The following is a 21152-nucleotide window of genomic DNA, read 5'->3' on the forward strand; positions in this document are numbered from 1 at the left end:
CCCCTCGCGCAACTTTTTGCGGATATTTATTGAACTTCTTTTACACTTATTTGGCATGGTAGATGGACAAACCCTGTTAATTTGCAAGTCAATTAGTTGAGTACTTTTTAAATGCCTGACGTCATTTATATATAAGGTTTAAAAGTTGCAATCTCCGAAACAGTGCAGACAATGGGTCAAGCAATATCATGATATTTCACAAAAAAATTAACCGGTGCATGTTTAAGATGTCAACATTTACATTCACAATTGATGAAAATGTTATATGGCAAGTAATAACAACAGCGAGCAAGAGTTTCCAAGTAAATGGGGCGTTCAACATGCAGTGCACGTGTGTAATCCTGATTTAAAAATAGATCAGCATTCCACCATATTTGAAAGGTTAAAAAGGGCGAAGGGGTCATCGCATGTTGTAACATATTGTCTATTACGGTACAATGTAAGTAATAATTGGAGTTGGATCATCATTATTACAAGAGAGTCTTCAGGTTGGATTTAAACAAATATATATTTATACAGCTGGAATGCGTACTGGAGGAACTAAATCGCAAAAGCGGGGTGTGACCCGATTTTCGTTCAGTTGGGCGATTTAATTAATCTTGAAAAGGGGTCATAACTCGCGTGTCTTACTAAGTGTACATTACTACTTTTAACAATAACTAATCAAGTGTGTTTCTACATTCGATAGATTTTTTTCCCAAAACATCCGATCCAAAGTATATATATTAAGATACGTGTATGTAGCTGTTACAAAACAAATGTCAAAAAATTCATCTGACCCCCTTCCCATTGATGAGTTCATTCGTTGCGTGAACGGTAATAGCAGGATTTCGCGCCTAATGTCTCATTCCTAGTTTTGCACGCCGATTAGTTGACGAGTCTGTTGGGATCATGCGAATACCCAAGAGCACACCATGTGTTTACATCACAGGCACGTAGCATCGGGAGTTGGGGTGAGGGAGGCTGCTTCCGCCTCACCACTTTTTGGCAGCTGGCACTTTTCTTACCTTTATAGGATAAATGGAAATATCATGGATTTGCCCCCCCCCCCCACCTCCACTTTTGTAGGAGCATAAAATAAATGAAACTGCAAATAAGGAATTCTAATTGAACTGAAGTTACAGTTATGTTTTTTCATGAATTTGAGAATTCACCCTTTTTTAATTGCTTGTCAAGATGATTTTGATAAAGCTGCCCACACACATTCAAAAACAAAAGTGTTTGTATACCCTTTCATATTTCATATGGTTGGAATTTTTTAAAACTGCCTTTCAGTTGATTTTGCATCTTAATATATCAAATACAATTAAAAAACTAGATACAATCTCGTTGCGAGCAACGAAGAGGTCTTCCGTCCGATTTTTAGAAGAGGAAATGACCTTGCCTTTTATCTTCATCAACGAAACATATCAGGAAATGCAGATGTGATCTAAAAGATCTGATATATGAAGCGTATTTTCAATCCATCTCAGCATTTTTAATTTGCTATATAAGTTAATAGAAAAACATTTTATTTCACCAATAATAGTGATTTTATTTCATCAATAGTAATCAGATCCCCATCCGAGAGAGATTATACGCAGGGCAAAGCATATTGTCCGATGACTCGTCAAAAGTCTGAAACCAAGTGAGGGCGATTTTGAAACGGGGTTTATTCCCAGGGGAGAATAATTAATTCAAATTCCGATTTAATAAATTAATACATATATTATACCCATATAAGAATGTTCGCTAGGCTACTTTATACGGATATGCACATTCATTGTTTATCTAGCTATAATGAGAGAGAGAGAGAGAAAGAGAGAGAGAGAGAATTATTAACCCCGCTGCTTAATCACTAATCCCGCTTTTGGGCGAACATGTACATGTTTATAGACTTTTGTAAATAAATCTAAACTTTATAACACTGATTGTAAATGATAATAATCCCAATCCACCCTGCCGTAATGATTTTTATAAATCAAAAGTAAATAATCAGACTCTTTGTTTCAACAGTGTATATCAACGATCAGTGTTTACATCTGTTAATAAATAGGCCCAAACACAGATACAAGGGTGGTCAGTTTTCACACCGTATCGCAGTCACCCGGTTGTCAGAGAGAGAGAGAGAGAGAGAGAGAGAGAGAGAGAGAGATTTCATAGTGTTTTATAGTGTTCAGGAAATCAATATATAAGCAACATATGTCAATAAACGCATGTATACATGCATGCGTGTATCTATATAGTTATGTGAATAAATACTAATCAGTCCTCCTTTTAAAGCCATGTAGAATATCGTTGGTGTATTGCTAAATGTTGTGTGCATACAATCATGGAGATTGCGGCATTTCTTTGATGCCGGCAAAGCGACCCAGTGAACTCTAATGAGGTCATACTGCAGGGGCGCTTCGGCGGCATGTCTTTGATGCCGGCGATGCGACGAGCGTCTGAATTAATCAAACTGCTGACAGAAACCAGAACTATATTTGTACTAAAAAAGCTGTTATTTTTATTTATGATAAAAATAAAACAGAAAACAATAAAAACCACCATTTTAAAGATAAAATCGTTAAAGAAAACAAAATTAGGGAATAAAAAATAATCAGCACTCGGGGACGGAACCCGGGTCGTCTAGGCACAAGTCCAACACTCTAACGACTGAGCTACGCGGACTCTCGCTTCAGAACTTTTGAGCTCAAAATTTCAGGAATGCTTTGATCGATTTTAAAACGAATTTTATATTCTGAAGTGTTTTAAGCGTCTCTATCGAATAAAAACATAAATAAAATTCAAATCTAAAAATTTAAAAAATTAAGGTTTTTCATTTCCTTCTGGTGACGACCGGAAGTGACGGCGGACGTTCGGATATGCGAAGGGCACTGCGGCCGTTCACTCTCTACCTTCTCTGAAAATTTGAAGGTTCTATCGTAAATACTTTTTGAGAAAAATCGTGAACAAGCAAAAACGTAAAATCTTTAATATCTCGGTACCGGAAGTGACGACCAAAAAAAGTCCGTGTACTTTTTTGCAAATTTTGTCATAAATAAGATCTGAAAATTTCATGAAAATTGGCTGAAGCATTTTTGAGAAAACGTGACAGAAAAAAAAGAATAAAAACTAGACACGATCTCGTTGCAAGCAACGAGGAGGTCTTCCGTTCGATTTTTAGAAGAGGAAATGACCTTGCCTTTTATCTTCATCAACGAAACATATCAGGAAATGCAGATGTGATCTAAAAGAGCGATGGATGAAGGATAATCCACCCTGTAGGATCCTTAATTTTAAGGACCAGTCCCATTTTATTTCATATTAAATAAGAGGTCTTTTGACCTAATAACAGAAGGAGAAAGAACAAATCTTGGTTCCGGAGAGATTAGAACACACAGCCTTTGCAGGTGTCTCAAAACATGGCTGACGCGAAATAATTCCCGAATTTGTCTTTGAATTTGGGGCGTTTCCGCCCGGGAGAGGAGCTGGGTTTTTGTATGAGATGAAAAACAACGTGTAAGATGTCTGAATATTCAGGTTTGGTAACAGTGCGAGGTCATTTGAAATATTGATGCGTATTTGTGTCTTGAGGGGGGGGTGAAAAGACCCGGGCTTGATTTTCGTCTTAAATAAATCGAAAATAGAATTTTGAGGTGTGGATCTCGCATTCGGTTAACAACAATTAGTGGAAGTCCTAAAACTATGACTGATGCATTTTACCCATGTATTGTAGTGTTGAGAACTTTTTTTCATGTCGTTTACTATTATGTTTGACTGTTTTATTTTAGCAGGATTGATAAAATCTTTATAAATGTAGAAATAACGAAATCAGTAACACGTAAATTTTTTCGGTAAAAATTTGATGACAGTAATTTCCACAGTTCTAATATTCATAAGTAGTTCACACGCTATCGTTGATACAGACTAAACGGAAAACAAGAAATATACATGCAACAGAAATATTACGCGGCTGCTTACATCCCATGTACTATGTAAATTTTAAGTCCACGTACATGCTATTCTCGCCGTTTGATCTCAGGAATTTCTTCTTAATTGTTCAATCCGCTGCATATTTGGCAGACAATAAGAATGGGGTCCGAGGTAAATTTACACAAAATTTCATTAGGATTGAGTAAGGGGCTCGGGAGTTAGAATTTTTTCTACAGTACATGTCAAGCACGCCAATCGAAACTCAAATGCCCAAAAATTCATATCTCTCTTAAAAATGAATGAATAGGTCTGGTCATTAGTACAGTAATCTAGACTTGAACTAGAATTTTTTTCACAGTGCTAGTCAAACACGACAATTGAAACTCAAATGCCAAAACCTTCTTAACTCTGTTAAATAATAATGAACGAATTGGTCTGGTAATTAGTACAGTAATCTAGAATAGTACTTAGTTGAAATTAAAGGCCCAAGATCAAAGATCAAGTAAAATCGGGCCAGAAAAACTAAATGATTTTATGAATTGGGGGGGGGGGGGGGGGTGACTTCTATATTAAACGTAGAATATCAAATTCTAAATATCACATATTACACAATTTCTAAACAAAATACATATGTTAGAACAATGTATAAGCGCTGTATAAGCCACTGTACCATTGATTTGACATTTAAAAATCTCAAAATCTTAATTATGATTTTTTCTTTGATATTTACTTTTATTCTAATATATGTATAGCATTAATATTAGGTACATGGATATGAATGCAACAGGTCAAAAAGTTTGAAATGGGCGGGAACAAATTGACGCGGACGTCTGAGAAAACACTGGATTGAAACTGTTGTTATACGAAGCTTATTTTCAATCCACCTCAGCATTTTTAATTTGCTAATTAAGTTAATAGAAAAACATTTTATTTCATAAATAATAGTGATTTTATTTCATCAATAGTAATCGGATCCCTATCCGAGAGAGATTATACGCAGGGGCAAAGCATATTGTCCGATGACTCGTCAAAAGTCTGAAACCAAGTGAGGGCGATTTTGAAACGGGGTTTATTCCCAGGGGAGAATAATTGCAATGTAATTCAAATTCCGATTTAATAAATTAATACATATATTATACCCATATAAAAATGTTCGCTAGGCTAATTTATACGGATATGCACATTCATTGTTTATCTAGCTATAATGAGAGAGAGAGAGAGAGAGAGAGAGAGAGAGAGAGAGAGAATTATTGACCCCGCTGCTTAATCACTAATCCCGCTTTTGGGCGAAGATGTATATGTTTATAGACTTTTGTAAATAAATATAAACTTTATAAGACTGATTGTAAACGATTATAATCCCAATCCACCCTGCCGTAATGATTTTTATAAATCAAAAGTGAATAATCAGACTTTTTGTTTCAACAGTGTATTTCAACGATCAGTGTTTACATCTGTTAATACATAGGCCCAAACACAGATACAAGGGTGGTCAGTTTTCACACCGTATCGCAGTCACCCGGTTGTCAGGGTGAGAGAGAGAGAGAGAGAGAGAGAGAGAGAGAGAGAGAGAGAGAGAGAGAGAGATTTCATAGTGTTTTATAGTGTTCAGGAAATCAATATATAAGCAACATATGTCAATAAACGCATGTATACATGCATGCATGTATCTATATAATAATGTTAATAAATACTAATCAGTCCTCCTTTTAAAGCCATGTAGAATATCGTTGGTGCATTGCTAAATGTTGTGTGCATACAATCATGGAGATTGTGGCATTTCTTTGATGCCGACAAAGCGACCCAGTGAACTCAAATGAGGTCATACTGCAGGGGCGCTTCGGCGGCATGTCTTTGATGCCGGCGATGCGACGAGCGTCTGAATTAAGCAAACTGCTGACAGAAACCAGAAATATTTTTGTACTAAAAAAGCTGTTATTATTTTTATTTATGATAAAAATAAAACGGAAAACAATAAAAACCACCATTTTAAAGATAAAATCGTTAAAGAAAACAAAATTAGGGAAGAAAAAATAATCGGCACTCGGGGACGGAACCCGGGTCGCCTGGGCACAAGTCCAACACTCTTACGATTGAGCTACGCGGACTCTCGCTTCAGAACTTTTGAGCTCAAAATCTCAGGAATGCTTTGATCGATTTTAACAGGAATTTCATATTCCGAAGTGTTTTAGGTGTCTCTATCGAATAAAACCATAAATAAAATTCAAGTAAAAAAATTGAAAAATTAAGGTTTTTCATTTCCTTCCGGTGACAACCGGAAGTGACGGAGGACGTTGGGATGTGCAAAAGGCACTGCGGCCGTTCACTCTCTACCATCTCTGAAAATTTGAAGGTTCTATCTTAAATACTTTTTGAGAAAAGTCGTGAACAAGCAAAAACGTAAAATCTTTAATATCTCGGTACCGGAAGTGACGACCAGAAAAAGCTCTCGTAATTTTTCTTACAAATTTTGTCCTGAATAAATTCTGAAAGTTTCATGAAAATCGGCTGAAGCATGTTTGAGAAAACGTGACAGAAAAAAAAACAACAATAAAAACTAGACACGATCTCGTTGCAAGCAACGAGGAGGTCTTCCGTCGGATTTTTAGAAGAGTAAATGACCTTGCCTTTTATCTTCATCAACGAAACATATCAGGAAATGTGACCTAAAAGAGCGATGGATGAAATATTATACACCCCGTTGGATCCCTAATTTAAAGGACAAGCTCCATTTTATTTCATATTAAACAAGGGGTCTTTTGACCTAATAACAGGTGTAATGATCTGTAATAAAAAGAAACCGAAGAAAAAGGAGGGTCTGCCTTTGTAAACGGAAGACCCTAATAACAATAAGAATAGAAGGGTCGTCCGCTGAAGACGGAAGACCCTAATAATAAAAAACTGTTTTTGTCTAAATCTTAATTGAAGAATGTTTTTCAACTTGTACTACAGTCCGACGACCCTTTTATGTTGAATATTTTAGTTAGAAAATTAAATAAAAAGGAGAGAAAGAACAAATCTTGGCTCCGGCGAGATTAGAACACACAGCCTTTGCAGGTGTCTCAAAACATGGCTGACGCAAATAATTCCCAAATGTGTCTTTGAATTTGGAGCGTTTCCGCCCGGGAGATGAGCTGAGTTTTTGTATGAGATGATAAACAACCTGGAAGATGTCTGCCTATTCAGGTTTGGTAACAGTGCGAGGTCATTTGAAATATTGATGAAAGCACTGTGTTTGTGTCTGGAGGGAGGGGGGGGGGTGAAAAGACCCGAGCTTGATTTTCGTCTTAAATAAATCAAAAATAGAATTTTAAGGTGTGGATCTCGATCTCGGATTCGGTTAACAACAATTAGGGGAAGTCCTAAAACAATGACTGATGCATTTTACCATGTTGAGAATATTTTTTCGTGTCGTTTACTATTATGTTTGACTGTTTTATTTCAGCAGGATTGATAAAATCTTTATAAATGTAGAAATAACGAAATCAGTAAAACGTAAATTTCTTCGGTAAAAATTTGATGACAGTAATTTCCACAGTTCTAACATTCATAAGTAGTTCACACGCTATCGTAGATACAGACTATCTACAGAATTTTTTTCCACAGTACATGTCAAGCACGCCAATCGAAACTAGAATGCCCAAAAATCCATATCCCTCTTAAAAATGAACGAATAGGTCTGGTCATTAGTACAGTAATCTAGACTTGAACTAGGTTGAAAATAAAGGTTCAAGATGACAAATCCAGTAAAATCAGGCCAGAAAAACTTAATGATTTTGTGAATAGGAAGGGGGGGGGGGTCGGTGGGTGTACTATGTAAATTTAATTTCCACGAATAGGCAATAAGCGCCGTTTAATCTCAGGAATTTCGTCTTAATTGTTCAATCCGCTGCATATTTCACAAACAATAAGAATGGGGTCCGAGGTTCTTTTTCACGAATTTTCATTAGGATTGAGTAAGGGCTTGGGAGTTATAATTTTTTTATGGTTCATGTCAAACACGACAATTGAAACTCAAACGCCAACAAGTGAAAAGCTGTCAATGTGACAGCAAACCGGGTTTTCTTTTATGTGAACTGTATCCATAATCCATGTCAACCCGTATCCAGTGAAATGGATAAGGTGAAAGGGTACCCTATATGCAAATTTTTGCCAAAAAATGACTAAGTTCAATGGTAGTATTTTTTCATAAATAATCAGAAATCAAAATCCTAGCAATATGCACACCTCTAATATATGTACAATTGATCTGCAAAAGAACAATTTCCTATCTTAAATACTGTAGGAGGAGTTATCCGTACAATGAGGGTACCCTATATGCAATTTTTTTGCAAAAAATGACTTAGTTCAAAAGCTGGTATTTTTTTCATAAATAATTGGAAATCTAAATCCTAGCAATATGCACACCTCTGATATATGTACAATTGATCTGCAAAAGAACAACTCCCTATCTTGAAAACTGTAGGAGGAGTTATCCGTACAATGAAGGTACCCTTTTGGCAGCCGCCCGCCCGCCCGCCATTTTCACCATTTTATTAACCGGATTTTTCCGTTGGAAAACCCGGTTAAAAACTTCATAACTCTTTTATTAATGAACGAATTGGTCTCGTAATTAGTACATTAATGTAGAATGGTAATGAGTTGAAATTAAAGACCCAAGATCAAAGATCAAATAAAATCGGGCCAGAAAAACTAAATGATTTTATGAATTGGGAGGGGGGGGGGGGTCGGTCGGTGATTTCTATGTTAAACGTAGAATATTAAATTCTAAATATCAAATATTACACAATTTCTAAATAAAATACATATGTTAGAACAATGTATAAGCGTTGTTTGAAAGATGTAACTATTGATTTTTTTTTTTACATCTGTTTATTCTTATGCTCAAACACTCATAAAAGGATGGTCAGTTTTCAAACCTTGTCGCTGCCACCCGTTCGTTTGTATAGTTACGTGTATAAACTTCGGAGGTTTTTCTTAATCCCAGACAGGCAACAGATTTGTATCGGTATATAGACATGCACAAAAACAGTAAAAGTACACCATCTTTAATAAAAATGACTTTTTAGCGTTGACTTCCAATCAGTAAGAAGACAATCATTAAACAATGAATTTCAAATTATTTGAATCCATAGATATTATCCCGTAACTTGAAATAAATACATGTATATTTTTTTAAGCCAATGTACATTTAGCCTCTATCCAATTTACTGCATGTTACCTGTACTTAGTTCTTATGTACTTTAGAGAGAGAGAGAGAGAGAGAGAGAGAGAGAGAGAGAGAGAGAGAGAGGGAGAGAGAGAGAGATATTTTCTAGTTTTTTGTAGTAATTAGGGAATCAGTATATCAGCAACGTATGTCAAACAACGCATGTATACATGCAAGCGTGTATCTATATATGTGAACAAATACTAATCAGTCCTCCTTTTAAAGCCATGTAGAATAACGTTGGTGCATTGCTAAATGTTGTGTGCATACGGTCATGGAGATGGCGGCATTTATTTGATGCCGGCAAACCGACCCAGTGAACTCCAATGCGGTCGTACTGCAGGGGCGCTTCGGCGGCATGTCTTTGATGGCGGCGATGCGAACTGCTGACAAAAACGAGCTCTATATTTGTACAAAAAAAGCTGTTATTATTTTTATTTATGATAAAAATAAAACGGAAAACAATAAAAACCATCATTTTAAAGGTAAAACCGTTAAACAAAACAAAATTAGGGAAGAAAAAATAATCGGCACTCGGGTATGGAACTCGGGTCGCTTGGGCACAAGTCCAACACTCTAACGACTGAGCTACGCGGACTCTCGCTTCAGAACTTTTGAACTCAAAATCTCGGGAATACCTGGATCGATTTTAACACGAATGTCATATTCTGAAGTGTTTTAAGCGTCTCTATCGAATAAAAACATAAATAAAATTCAAATTTAAAAATTTGAAAAAATTAAGGTTTTTCATTTCCTTCCGGTGACGACCGGAAGTGACGGCGGACGTTCGGATAGGCGAAGGGCACTGCGGCCGTTCACTCTCTACCTTCTCTTAAAATTTGAAGGTTCTATCGTAAATACTTTTTGAGAAAAATCGTGAACAAGCAAAACCGGAAAAAGCCCGTGTACTTTTCCTACAAATTTTGTCATGAATAAGATCTGAAAATTTGATGAAAATTGGCTGAAGCATTTTTGAGAAAACGTGACAGAAAAAAAGAAGAATAAAAACTAGACACGATCTCGTTGCGAGCAACGAGGGGGTCTTTCGTCCGATTTTTAGAAGAGGAAATGACCTTGCCTTTTATCTTCATCAACGAACATATCAGGAAATGCAGATGTGATCTAAAAGAGCGATGGATGAAGGATTATACACCCCGTTGGATACCTAATTTGAAGGACCAGTCCCATTTTATTTCATATTAAATAAGAGGTCTTTTGACCTAATAACAGGTTTAATGACCTGTAAAAAAAAAAAACAAAGAAAAAAAGAGGGTCTGCCTTTGTAAACGAAAGACCCTAATAACAATAAGAATGGAAGGGGCTTCCGCTGAAGACGGAAGACCCTATTAATAAAAGACTGTTTTTGTCTATATCTGAGTGTTTTTCAACTTGTACTACAGTCAAACAACCCCATATGTTGAATATTTCAGTTGGAAAATTAAATAAAAAGGAGAGAGAAAAATAGACAGAAAGAACAAATCTTGGCTCCGGCGAGATTAGAACACACAGCCTTTTCAGGTGTCTCAAAACATGGCTGACGTAAAATAATTTCCGAATTTGTCTTTGAATTTGGGGCGTTTCCGCACGGGAGAGGAGCTGAGTTTTTGTATGAGATGAAAAACAACGTGTAAGATGTCTGACTATTCAGGTTTGGTAATAGTGTGAGGTTATTTGAAATATTGATGCGTGTTTGAGTCTGGAGGGGGTGAAAAGACTTGGGATTGATTTTCGTCGTAAATAAATCGAAAATAAAATTTTGAGGTGTGGATCTCGGATTCGGTTAACAACAATTAAAGGAAGTCCTAAAACAATAACTGATGCATTTTACCCATGTATTTCAGTGTTGAGAATTTGTTTTCGTGTCGTTTACAATTATGTTTGTAATTATGTTTGTATTATTTCAGAAGGATTGATAAAATCTTTATAAATTAAGAAATAACGAAATAAGTAACACATAAATTTATTCGGTAAAAATTTGATGACAGTGATTTCCACAGTTCTAACATTCATAAGTAGTTCACACGCTATCGTAGATAGAGACTAAACGGAAAAAAAGAAATATACATGCAACAGAAATATTACGCAGCTGCACAGTGGCCGAGCCTGTTTTAACATTAATTTCAATGAAACCATCAATAAAGAAAGGGGTCGAACTCTGACCAAGATAGAAAACTACCAGCTCGCTTCAAAAGCCTTATAAATCAATTAATTTTTAAAACACTCGCAATATGCATGTATTTTTCATAAAAGTAATGTCTAGATATTATTTACATAAACCTGTATACCAATTTTTATTTCAATATGTTCATCCTCTGCGAAGAAAATGAGCGGAAAGTGCAAATAACTGGAATTTTTCTACGTCCATTTTACATTTTTGCCTTTCATGTATATATATATTAATTACTTCTCAATGTTTGATTGCTGTAAAAAGCCTTTAAAACAAACGTGCAAATGTATAAATATTTCGGTCTTTTTAATAAGTTTTAAAGTTGTTTCAAAGAAAAAAAAATTGACACAAATTTCTTAAAGGCTGGGTCTACCTTAAATAAATAAAAGTTGATGGCGACCAGACATATGTATAACAGTAATACATTTACAAATTTATGCATCTGATGATATTTTTAAAAATTTAATTGTTTTAAATAAAAACCAACAAAATGACAATAACCCCTCCCTTTACTGTAAATGGAAATACCGTTAGCCAAGCAATGCTCTTCTAATGACAAAACTTTGAATATCTTTCTAATGAAAGTCTAGGCAGATGCAACTTCTAACAAGAGATGTTTGTGAAAGATTTATGCCCCCCTCCCATGGAAACATCCACAAAGAAAATGAACGTAAACTGCAAATAACTTGAATTTTTCTACGTCCAAGGGCCATAACTCTGTTGAAAATTGCTCTATCATACCTCAAATCAAACTTGACCTAGGTATTATTTACATAAACCTGTATACCAATTTTTATTTCAATATGTTCATCCTCTGCGAAGAAAATGAGCGGAAAGTGCAAATAACTAGAAATTTTCTACGTCCAAGGGCCATAACTCTGTTTAAAATTGCTCGATCGTACCCAATATCGGACTTGACCTAGATGTTATCATGATAAACCTGTATACCAAATTTCATTTCAATATGTCCATCCTCTGCGAAGAAAATGAACGGAAACTGTTGGTGGACCGACCGACCGACAAACCTACCGACAAACAGCAGCAAAGCAATATGCCCTCCCTTCTTCGATGGTGGGCATAGAAATAGTTCGTCTACTTCTCTAATAATAATGATATTATTTATTTCCTTATAATGATAGAAACCTTTGGTTTTCATGAATTTTTTTAAAAATATCCCCAAAACCACTGCCCATTTTACAGATTATCAATTTTCCCTAATCACATGCTCCATCTAAATCATGGCTCAGATAATGGCCCCCTTGGGACAAATGAATTTAGCCACACTTGTCTTTGATGTTCTTATTAGCTCCTAGGAATTTTTCATTGACAAATAAAAATGTTGCATTGTCAGTTGATAAAATACTTATAAAAAATAAATTTAGTTACGTCTAATAAAGACAAAAAACCTTAATCTGGATGTATTTATATAAATATTGGTTAGTGTTTTAATACTATTAATTAATTAATAAAATTTGTAAGGATTACCTCTCTTTCTTTTCAACATCAGTGTACAATATATAGAATAAGGAAAATGAAAACTGTCATAAAATCATTAAATCTTGTCTGATCTTAAAAACAAGAGGCCCATGGGCCACATCGCTCAGCTGAGCAACATTGGCTACCCACTCTGAACCCAAGAGCTTTAATAAACAAGAGACCCATTGGCTTTTTACGGCACATTAGTATCGTGTACGAATTTTCCATTAATTAAATTGCGTTTGTTATTAGTAGAATGAGGTTTGGATTGTAGAAACAATTGAATTATAATGTCATGAAGGACATGGGTTAATTGTTTTTTGTTGAAGCAATAATTCTTTTATCTTCAGTCACTTTAACCTTCCAAGGGTTAATCTACTCTTTATGTACATGGTTTAATTGAAATATGTCAAGTGAAAAAGTATTGAGTTTATTCCTACATGAATGTTTAGTTTGTCCCTTAAACTTGCAATTATATTACATGTGTACCTACAGTGCTCATCTACTCCAAAATGATTAACATGTAACAAGGATGAATTTTTTAAAGAAAAGAATTCCTAAGTTATTTTAGGTAGGCAAGATCTTTCAGTGTCCAGTTGAACCTTATCCTTCAACTTAGTGATCTGTGTTCAGCTTAAAGATATTGGTGATCTGTGTTCAGCTTAAAGATATTGGTGATCTGTGTTCAGTTTAAAGATATTGGTGATCTGTGTTCAGTTTAAAGATATTGGTGATCTGTGTTCAGCTTAAAGATATTGGTGATCTGTGTTCAGCTTAAAGATATTGGTGATCTGTGTTCTGCTTAAAGATATTTGTGATCTGTGTTCAGTTTAAAGATATTGGTGATCTGTGTTCAGCTTAAAGATATTGGTGATCTGTGTTCAGCTTAAAGATATTGGTAATCTGTGTTCAGCTTAAAGATATTGGTGATCTGTGTTCAGCTTAAAGATATTGGTGATCTGTGTTCAGCTTAAAGATATTGGTGATCTGTGTTCAGCTTAAAGATATTGAGCAAAGAACACTTGGTCTAATGACCAACTTCTGTACCAACCAATGTCCTTTTTGAGAAGTACCATCAAAGAAAATTAAAGAGCAATTTTTTTTCTTCATTTTTTTAATTACCAAAAGTTATTGCATTACACATACTGATCCAACAAAAGTGTTAAGCTGAATGTGCTACCTGTACTGATATAATCGAACTCTTACAGCAATACAAAGATTTAATACATTCATCAAATAGTATTATTACTACTACAAATATGTTAACCTGAATGTGCTACCTGTACTGATATAATCGAACTCTTACAGCAATACACACATTTAGTACATTGATCAAAAAGTATTTTTACTACAACAAATATGTTAACCTGAATGTGCTAACTGTACTGACGTAATTGAACTCTTACAGCAATACACACCATTAGTACATTGATCCAAAAGTATTACAATGTATTACTATAACAAATATGTTAACCTGAATGTGCGAACTGTACTGGTGTAATCGAACTCTTACAGCAATACAGACAGTTAGTACATTGATCAAAAAGTATTATTACTACAACAAATGTGTTAACCTGAATATTCTACATGTCCTGATATATTTTAACAATATGTAAATTTAAATGTGACGGTCCAATAGATCGTGCAATAAAAATGCAACAAGAATAAAAAACTGATCATAATTGAACATTTCAAACAATCACTGAGTGCCGTCACTTTGAGCAAACCCAAGATATGATTACTGCAACACCTGAAACTTAATACATGTACTCATGTTATGGAACAATTTAAGGAATTTTGTAGGCAGACAAAAACGTTCCGACCGGAAGTTGTACTTAATTAACTTTTTTGATATTTGTGACGGCATCATTGTCATTTCCGTGGGTTATCTTGATGTTTTTTATTTCTAGGAAAAAGTCTTCAAGGTCATCAGCCTCATTAATGAGGCTTTCTTTGTTGCATGACTGTAGGAAGTCATTCAGAAGATGTGGAACAAAAAATTTTGAAACATTGTTCTGTTCGTCTTGAATGGTAGGAGATGCAGTGAGTGATTTCTTCAACTCTGTTGTTTTCTGTTTGGTCATACAAGCTGAGCATCTGACAGTAACGTGTTCTGTATTTACTTCTATTTTTTTGTGACAGGCCTGGCAGCGGCGAAGATCACTGACATGAATTTGTTGTATATATACATTATGTGTTTTTTCATTAAACAAGGTTTTGGCATCATGGACAATTTTAATAGGGGGAATGCGTTTGCAAGTAGTGTCTGTAGTGGTGTTTAAAACAAGTGCTCCTTCAAAACTTCTCACAACAAGGCCGCTGATAGAATAACTTTCTCCTGTTGTTACATTATCACTCTTTTCATTCCAGAAAGATATCTTCATGCTTTTAGTGTCATCGGCAACGATAGCTTTTCTTATTTGTTTTGGATGTTCAATGAAACCAACAAGTTTGACGTTAATTGTTGCCTACAAGTTTTAAAAAAAAAGTTCTTGAATTGCATCTTGAATATTGTTATTATAAATATTGAAGTTCTCACTCAATTTGTAAGACATAACCTATCTTTTTTCTTAATAGAGAAATTATAGCAAGATTGACGTTTGAGTTTGTTTTTAGGTTTGAGGAAAAAAGAAGTTTGACTCCACTTTTTCGAACAATTCTACTTTACTTATAAGTGCTGACCCAAATTTTTCATAGATGTGATTTTTTTTCCGTTGTCTTGTCCCATGGTGATGCACAAGTGACTCGAGGAAATAGTCACGAACTTCACAACCTTTTCATGAGCAAGGCAAAGACAGGTTTTAATCACTTTTCTTTTTATTTTACTGTCATTAAATCACATTTTTCAAAAGATCTGTATGTAATTAAGTGAAGTAACTATGTTTGTGAAAAGGTTTGATGTTTGCATTGAATGCAATGCATTTTCCTCAAGTTAGTTTCCGTTGGGTGCCATGTAGGTCAAATTGGTTAATTTTCTACTTTAAGGAACCAATTTTAAACATGTATGGTACAGTAGGAATATAAATAAAAATGTTTATATTGGGGCGGATTTGACATAAACGTTAGTTTGTTAGTCTCAGACTAACATATTTTCATTTTGACTAATAAAATCTATGACCAATTAGTCCAAACTGACCAATAAAAAGAACAAGTGCATACAAAGGACATATTGCATGTTTCTAAAGTATGGGACATTTTACATTTTTGCCTTTCTTGTATATATATTAATTACTTCTCAATGTTTGATTGCTGTATAAAGCCTTTAAAACAAACGTGCAAATGTATAAATATTTCGGTCTTTTTAATAAGTTTTAAAGTTGTTTCAAAGAAAAAAAAATGTTGACACAAATTTCTTAAAGGCTGGGTCTACCTTAAATAAATAAAAATTGATGGCGACCAGACGCCCACCCCCCGATCCATGCATGACATGTAGTACGCTGATTACATTACATACTGATAAATAATTAGTGTGTTTGCATATGACTACTGTTTAACTGATTTAGTGCATTTCTAGGAATAAAAGAAAATTGCTTATAGTATCAAATAATTTTCGTAGTTTTAACTAATACTGATTCGATATACCCGGTGTAACGACGAAAAGTGACTCTGTAGAATACCCGGGGGTCAAAGAACAAGGGGCATTAAGACCTAAAATTTGCCCAATGCATTGAAAACATTTCATGGTAATTTTTAGTAAATTATGATCTGTTAACCCTATTTCAGCCATATTTTTAATGAAAAATTACATTTCTGTCAATTTGAGGGCAAAAATAGGAAAAAAGCCAAAAAATCACTAAGAAGAAGGAGCATTAAGACCTAAAATTTTCCCAATGCATTGAAAACATTTCATGGTTATTTTTTTTAGTAAATTATGATCCGTTAACCCTATTACAGCCATATTTTTAATGAAAAATTATATTTTTGTCATTTTGAGGTCAAACATATGAAAAAAGCCAAAAAATCAATAATTTCGGGATTTTTTTAAATATCTTGTCTTTTCAAAATTATATCAGATAATATCGTGATTCCTACAACAATAAAATAAAACAATTCATATGAAAACATAATCTTTACCAAAAAAATGACTAAAACTTCAATTTTGAGATAAAAAGTTTTTTTTTCATATTAAAAGAAAAGATTTAAGGAAATGTTATATACCAGTACCTTTTGAATAGAATATTTATGTACTGTATGCATATGTATGCTTCTTTTATATGGTATTAAAATGAGTGTAGAACACAATGAATTCAAAGAAAAAACTGCAGATAGAAAATTAATGACCAAAATCTGAATTTGCAGTAAAAATTAAATTCATATATTAATTTATGCACAAAAACTCATGAATTTCAGTGATTATTTGTTTTTAACACTTATTGCTCCGTAAAGAAAAGAAGTCCTGTGATATTTAAAAAAAAACTTACCATATAATTTAAATGAAAATAAAAAAACTTAATTAACAAAATTAACAAGCAGTTTTGGGGGTTGGATTGGGTGGGGGTGGATGGGTTGTTAGTTAAATCCTTGTCCGAACCATGACGGCTAAAGAGCCGGTGCTTATCCCAAGTATCTGTGCATGGTGCTAAATGGATGGGAGTCATACACTTTCCCTGAATGGAACACCAGTCCACCCCAGCATATGCCAATACCCAAGTTCAGCTGGGTGGAGTGAGACAATGTAGATTAAGAATTTGGAGGATTTAATGGGACAATATTTGTTTAATAATTTACAATGACATAGTTCATCATTCATTACCACATATTAATCACAATGTTAACCCCTTTTCTAAAGATGACTAAAACTCAATTTCATAATAAAATGTTTTTTTATTGATAAAACAATTGATACTTCATTTCAATGAAGGTGAATTCTAACATTCACACATTACATTATTAACAAACATAACCACCACTGACTAATGTTCATCCCAAAAAATCTTAAATTTTTGCATATTTCTCTCCTTGTTATAATTGTATAGTGCATGCATTAGTAAATTACACATCAGATAATTGATTAAATATTTCATAATCTAAAACAACTTTTTATCTATAAAGTTTATACAGTTGGGTGAAATAGTATAATAGTTCTAATGAAAATATCACAGATTTCTAAATCATTAAACAAAAGGCCCAGAGGTCACATCCATCACCTGAGCGACAAAAGCTTTTCAAATAAGCACTTAGGGTACAATATCAAATTCAAAATATGTTGACAAATAAGTACAGTAGATCTTGCACAAAAAGTTGTGGCCCCACCCTACCCCGGGGGACCATGATTTGAACAAACTTGAATCTACACTACCTGAGGATGCTTTCACACAAGTACATTCTGTATCACCTTTTCTGGTCCAATGGTTTTTGAGAAGAGGATTTTTAAAAGAAATATGTACCAACAAATTTTAAAAATTCTTAAGGTGGTATGGGACATCTGTCGATATTAATGTGGATTAAAGTACTATATAATTGAAAAACTTTCACCAGTTTAGAATTTTCAAATTTTACAATATTTAACCAAAAATAGCTTTTAAAAATATTTGAAAAGGTAAAAATTGTAAAAACCCCAGCGGGATTCGAACTCATGACTTACAGGTTCGAAGTAAAGCCTCTAACTCACTGCACTACGGAGTTAGGTAACCATTTTTGGAAAGAAACTACTTATATAATTACACTTTATTTTATTGTTTATGTCGATAAACAATACGTCACAACATGGAAGAGTCCCATACCACCTTAAATATCTCCCTTTGAGGGAAGGTGTGGTCCTTCGTTTTAATAAACTTAAATCACTTCACCTAAATAAGGATGATTTGTCCAAAGTTAGGTTGATATTGGCACAGTGGTTTGGGAAAAGAAGTCGAACAAGAGAAAAGCTGTCAATGTGACAGCAAACCGGGTTTTTTTTAATGTGAATTGTATCCATAATCCATGTCAACACGTATCCAGTGAAATGGAGTACCCTATATACAACATTTAGCCAAAAAATGACCAAGTTCAAAAGCTGGTATTTTTTTCATAAATTATCAGAAATCAAAATCCTAGCAATATGCACACCTCTGATATATGTATAATTGATCTGCAAAAGAACAACTTCCTATCTTGAGAACTGTAGGAGTAGTTATCCGTACAATGAGGGTACCCTATATGCAAAATTTTGCAAAAAAATGACCAAGTTCAAAATCTGGTATTTTTTTCAAAAATTATCAAAAATCAAAATCCTAGCAATATGCACACCTCTGATATATGTACAATTTATCTGCAAAAGAACAACTTCCTATCTTGAGAACTGAAGGAGGAGTTATCCGTACAATGAGGTTACCCTATATGCAAAATTTTGCCAAAAAATGACTAAGTTCAAAACCTGGTATTTTTTCAAAAATTATCATAAATCAAAATCCTTGCAATATGCACACCTCTGATATATGTACAATTGATCTGCAAAAGAACAACTTCCTGTCTTGAAAACTGTAGGAGGAGTTATCCGTACAATGAGGGTACCCTTTTGGCAGCCGCCCGCCCGCCCGCCATTTTCACCATTTTAATAACCCGGTTAAAAATGTAAAAGCTGACAGACAGACGGACGCCAAACAAAAAGTGATCAGAATAGCTGAGTTCACTCAAGCTTTCAGCTCATATTCGCTAAAAAAAAAGGAACAATGAATTTTATTCACTTAAAATTGCTGTCACTTTTATGTTTCACTTTGTTAACTTTTTGAACTACCCGAAATTGCTGAAAACACAGTCCTGAGTAGCTCTTCCATAGAGAGTAAGTGTCTTTAGTAATCAAGGTATCAAAGAACTGACCCCTTCAACTTTCACACCAGTGCGACATTGGCTGTACCACACATGCATTAATTAAGTAATGACTCCAGAAAAAATGGTCAATCCATAAACGATATTGTGTTCCTAAAATGTAGTGACTATCCATATCGGCAGATGATCATCAAGATTGTCATAATTTACCATGTCATATGATATCAATCACTTTCATAATTCGTGTGCTTGGAACTGTTTATTCCTTTGCAAGCTTTAGTAAGAAAAACAGCAACAATCAGATCACTGAGGTTTCATTCTGCAGCATAACTTCATGGGATCTATGTCACCCTTGTATGCATGTTTTCAGAATTCCCATAGCTCTCTTGAATCTCACCATTTGTCAAATATGCTAAATACTGAAATGAAAAAGAAATCATTTTTTAAAAATATCATGTTCATTTTATATTCGTATACATGTTCAATTATAAATGTGTTACTTAATGATGTGAAATGACAATCACATCAGGGTAAACAATATATACATGTACGTTTATTTATTTTAATTATTGGTGTGTGTGTGTTTCGGATTCCTCTAGAGGCCAAAAAGCTAGGGCTATAGTAGAGAAGGTAAATACTAAATAGGTAATTGGATATTGATTTTGTTACATTCACATGTATGTAAAGAAAATGTTTACCAATTACAGTAAGAATAAAAGAAAGAATTTTAATAAACATTCAGGAATTTCATACATCCGAACACGTTACCCTGGACGAAAAGACTTGTAAAAACGCGTTTTGAACCAAAAAAAATACGACAAACACTTCTCTGGCAAGATATATCCAATTAACGACGAAACAAGAAATACTGAAATCCATGCGCAGATATTTCGAAAATTCCTCGATAATTGTAGACCGTTTTTCTGTGTATGTTATAACATCGCACATGCGCAAACCACACACTGTGGCAGATCGAGCAATGTCAATTATCGCATGGATTTTAGAAACGGTGAGGTTTTGTATGGAACGTATGGAAACTTTGTTACTTTCTTGGATTTACTATCATTCAGCTACTGTGATGGATGTAGTGTCGCCGGGGTTTTCAAGAAGATGCAGACGTTATGCACTCTGTATGAATGATACACCTGTTCGATGTGCATGCGAAGTAAGGCAGCACTGTCTGTGCAAAATAATACGGATACCTTGGACATCCTTTCAAAGATTAAATATATTTTGTATTTCATTGATTATTGTTTTCTTTATTCTTTATTACTACATTTAACTACAATGTGTAGTTCATGCATTTAGAAGTCCGTGCAACGCGAATGCCTCGATCGGAAAGCAACCGACCGTAACTTTCTCAACCGGTATATATACCCCAGTGGCAGTAGAGGAGCGATCGAAACTAATATGGCGACCAAATGCTTTTATAAATTCACGTCAGCTTTAAGGTGCATTTTGGACGACAAGGATTGTTTTGCCATGTTACCACATAGTACGGGAAGAGTTTACCGTACCAGATTGCGATTCCGCAACAGAGAGCGGTGGGGAGAGAGCCAAAGAAGATATAGTAAAACACGCTTATAACGAAGTCCCAGGGACGGCCAATTTAACTTCGTTATAAGCGGAATTCGTTATATCCGTCAAGTTTACAAC

This window comes from Crassostrea angulata, chromosome 2 (assembly GCF_025612915.1).
Source record: "Crassostrea angulata isolate pt1a10 chromosome 2, ASM2561291v2, whole genome shotgun sequence".
NCBI lineage: Eukaryota > Metazoa > Mollusca > Bivalvia > Ostreida > Ostreidae > Magallana > Magallana angulata.